The sequence below is a fragment of the Sinocyclocheilus rhinocerous genome, unplaced genomic scaffold (genome assembly GCF_001515625.1).
Source record: "Sinocyclocheilus rhinocerous isolate Xijiao unplaced genomic scaffold, SAMN03320098_v1.1 scaffold397, whole genome shotgun sequence".
Classification (NCBI taxonomy): Eukaryota; Metazoa; Chordata; class Actinopteri; order Cypriniformes; family Cyprinidae; genus Sinocyclocheilus; species Sinocyclocheilus rhinocerous.
In genome coordinates this window covers 498,823-503,594 of record NW_015663491.1, presented here as the reverse complement: position 1 = coordinate 503,594, position 4,772 = coordinate 498,823, and the positions used below count along the sequence as shown (strand labels likewise).

General features: G+C 35.5%; 1 pseudogene; it reads right to left on the bottom strand.

The window, feature by feature from the left end:
• The window catches only part of LOC107728814 (beta-1,3-glucosyltransferase-like), a 25,768-nt pseudogene that overhangs the window by 614 nt on the left and 20,382 nt on the right, over nucleotides 1-4,772 (bottom strand).

Genomic DNA, 4,772 nt, shown 5'->3' with positions numbered 1-4,772 from the left:
TAAATACAGTGTTGGTAGCATAATCTGATAGGTAGCATTATTTGTCAGAACACAAATTCGACGCAATACCACTGTAGAATACAAAATGCATCTGAATGTATACAATGTATCTAAAACCACAACTTACCGTCATAACAGCATCAACATCGTCAATATGAAACCATGATCGCAACCCAGTTTCTGAACAAAATACTCAAGAAAAAAATGTGTGGGAAATTTATCAGACTGTGATATGAATTTTTAGAATAACATGAACCAAAGAATTGCTTAAAGTAATATGAGGAATGCGTTTAACAAAATATATATGGTTAATTTCGATTGCATGGTTATTTAAATGCTTCTAGAGTATCAAATTATTAAATTAAATACACACACTCCATAAGCTCCATCTACAGCTCCTCTCTGGTCTTTTTGAGTGAGTGCGGTCACCTCAGATTTGGCTCTGTAAGCCAGTGCTGGTATACAGCCACAGGGTTGATATTCCAGTGTTTGTGGAAGGAGATTGGGCTCTGTCGTCCCAGAAGCTCTTTTACATTACTTGTGGACGAGCCTTTGGTCAGAAAGGAGACCATGTGATCACACCAGCGGTTTCACACAGCTCATAAAGACCTAATTGTGACCATATTATTTCCCAAATGTTATTCTGAACAATTTACAGTAACTAACATTGTCATAATTTATTTACCCTCATATTGTTTGAAACCCATATTACTTTTTCTTTTGTGGGGAAAAAAAAAGGAGTAGCTAGCAAAAAAAAAAACAATGTCTAAGCTGCTTTTCACACAAAAAGAAAGTGAATGGTAGTCACATTATAAAAGTTATGGGGTCAGTAAGTTTACTGTTTTTGAAGAAAATTAATACTTTTAATCAGCAAGGATGCATTCAATTGTTCAAAAGCGACAATGAAGACCTTTATGTTACAGAAAAAAAAACTATTTCAAATAAATGCTGTTCTTTTGAACTTTCTATTCATCAAAGGATCCTGAAAAAATGTATCTCAGAAAGCACAACTATTTTCAGGTTTGATAATAAGAAATGTTTTCTGAGCACCAAATCGACATTTTTTAATAATTTCTGAAGGATCATGTGGCACTGAGGATTGGGGTAAAGGCATCTGAAAATTCAGCTTTGAATAAATTACATTTTAAAGTATATTAAAGCAAAACAGTTATTTAAAATTAATATAATACTTCTCAATATTACAGTTTTACTGTATTTTTGTTCAAATAAATGCAGCCTTGGCAAACAAAAGAGATTCTTTCAAAAACATCTTATCAACCCCAAATTTTTGAAAGGTAATGTATGTCTGGCAAGATTTTCTATGAATAACTAAATTTCTCATATAAGCATCTATCATAAGGCTTTGAAAGACTTGGAACAAACTGTACAGATCACATTTAGAATGATTTTATGGTGCATTTTTGAGCTTGATGGCCACTGGTCCCCATTTACTTTTACTGTATAGAAGAAAACAGTGTGAATATTCTTCAAAACGTCTCCTTCCCTAGAAAAACAGGTTTAGGGTTTGGAACAGCATGAGGACGAGCAACTGATTACATCATATTGGGGAAAACTACTCCTTTAATTTACAATCAAATCCATGTAATTTAGGATTATATAGTAAATTAATTTTATAAATGAGGTTCTGGGTATTAGCAATGCAAACCAAAAGATAAATGAACCTCTCTTCCGGTCTGTCTGTACCCTCAATTCTGCTGTGAAATAAACGCAGGCCTGCTCTTCACATTTATACCCACAGGTTATAGCTTATTTGTTGCTCTGCTTGGGTGCTAAAAGCATCATTTACTTGTGTTTTCGTTGCTGTAGAGCAGCACAGAAGACAACACGCGAGTTGACAGTGTGAGGGTGTGTACGCTACCTGATGGAAAAGTGGGCTGTGTGTGACCTGGAGTCCCAGTGTGGTCAGACACATCCCTATCACCATGTCATCAGGGGCATCCAAACTGCGGCAGCTGCAGCCACCTGCCAAAATATTCTGCACCGCTACTCTACTGAACACCATCCTGTAAGAATATAGAAAGAATTAAATAGTTCTATGGGACATTGTTTGGTTCACGCAGACAATTCAGATACTGAATACTACGACGATTCAGGATATCTAACAATGTGACAAGGTCTTAAGTGTCACCTGTGTGACAGTCACACACCATTGTGTTTTTACACAAAGTACCTACATTGTAATGGGAAGTCACAGTCTGCAAATAACAATGCTACAAGTAAACAGAAAACTATTGAGAACAGTTAGTAAGCAGCATACTGTTAGGTCACAAAGATTGCAATGCTAAACATATGAGTACAAAACTATATATTACCACTCTTAAACCAACATCTTTCTTAACATTTTCTTAAGTGCGTTTGCTTAAGTTGCTATAAAAATATTAGGTTAAGTGGTTGCCAAGGGGCTATTATGCGGTTGCAAAGTGGATTTGAGTGGCTTTTAGCATGTTGCTGTGTGGTTTCTAGAGTGTACTGGGTGAGGTAGAAGGCTGCTAAAGGATTCGGAGTTGTTTTAATTTGAGCTGCGTCTCATTTCGGAGGCTGCATCCTCCTGCATACGTCATCAAGGATGTCTTATTTAAGAAAAGTAACCATAATAAAATTGACTGTTATTCCTTGTGAGGTGTAAATAAAAAAATACTGTAATTTCTTTTTTACTTTGCAATTTAACGGTTACTTTTCTTAAATGAGACTGCTCCGATGATGTATGCAGCCTTCAAATGCGAAGGTGTTCTGGGTTGTTGCTAGTGCTTTACTATGTGGTTGATTAGGGTATCTGAGTGTTTTTTTTAGCATGTTGCTTGGTGGTTTAGATAAATAAAGTAAACTAACAAAAAAAACTATATTGTGACTAATATAATAATTGTTATTAATTAGTGCTGCCAATCGATTAAAAAAATGAATTAATCACACATTTTTTTCTGAAATTAATCGTGATTAATACCACCTAACATTTAATTATACTTTCATATTGCAATAATTTCACATTCAATCTTCAAATCAATGTATAAACAACATAAAGACAGTACATTTTAAATATCTGTTTAGTGGCATCTTTTTTTATGACTGAGCTGAGGGCGAGTATCACCGATACCAATACTACTGATGTGTCTAGGAAATTGTTCTTTTTTTCCTAATATTTAATCACTGACTATAGCCATTCAACATTACAGTATAATTGAGAGCTATCAATTTTAACATTTATTAGACTTTAAAAAATAACAACTTCTAATTTAAGTGAACTTAAAACAATCTTCACAAACCCATTATAATAAATGTCATATTTACCTATGCCCTTCAGCAAGTAGAAAAAAATACAGAAATTAAATAAAGTTATTAACATTAAATTCTAAATTAAATATAAATGAAACCTTAAAGCTACAAAAGTTATTGATGTCCTCTTTTTTTCTTTGATGAACAGACATCACAGCAGCTGGGTTAGGTTACTTGGCTGCTATTACTTTAAGAGCTGCGGCTTCAGAACGTTGTGTGAATCTGACACGCATACTCGCAGTTGCCGTATTTGTGTGTGCAATTGAAGAGCAGGCGCTGTGAGCACAGTATAATGGCTGACAGGACAGGACAGGAAATTTAATTTTTACTGACATATGGCCTGACAACATCTCATCTGATTGATTCTGAGTGGCTTTTAGCATGTTTCTAATGTGTTCTAGGTTGTTTCTGGTGCGTTACAATGAGGTTGCTAAAGGGTTCTGAATGGTTTTTAGGTGGTGTTGCCATGCAAATCTGAAGGAAAGGAAATCTGAGTGTTTTCTAAGTGGCTTCTAGGAAATCTGGAAATCACTTTCCAGAACATTTTTGTTCACCGTTCCTGGCTGGTGGAATGATATTCCTACCCCTATCCAGAATGCTGATTCCCTGACAATGTTCAAACGACAGCTGAAAACTCATCTCTTTTGTCACCATCTGACCTCATCTTAAACAACAACAACAAAAATCCTTTGCTTCTCTTTACTTAATCCCAAGCATAGCTTGTACTTATTTGAACAATGCCTGAAACTTGGTATTAAGGGCACTTCCTGTGTCTATTTGCCTCTTTAGGATGAATCGCTTGATGTATTCCCCAAATTGTAAGTCGCTCTGGATAAAAGCATCTGCTAAACGAATAAATGTAAATGTAAATGTAAATGTAGGGTGTTCAGGGTGGTTTCCATGGTGTTAAAGTGTGGTTGCTAAAGGGATCCGAGCAGAGTCCTGCACGGGTCCTGTTTGGTTAACCCGCACCCCCAGCACTTAATAGAACACCCAACCCATTATCCAACAGCAGCACTAATTTAATTCCGTACCCGCCCCGACACGCTTGAATAAAGACCACAACCTGAACCGCACCCACATTAAATCTACTACCTTTGATCTGGCACACAAAATTATTTTTTCATGTAACAAGCAATCAAACCAATATTAGGCATTCTGAGTTGATGCATTTAAGAAAAAATAGGCTTGAAGCCCAACATGGTAATAATTAACAGAAACAAAAGATGACAACATGCATCCACCGAGTACAATATAAAATTTTTGCCTACATCATGTGAACAATCCAGGCTATTTTGAACAAATGTGCATATATCACACCACAGGCTGGTGTGATTTAAAACATTTAAATGTGGTTATCTCGCCTGAATCTCTGCAGTGTACACATGGCTGTTGGTCCTCTTAGCAGCATGAAAAATACAACTTTTATCTAAATTGTGTGTGTATATATATATATATATATATATATATATATATATATA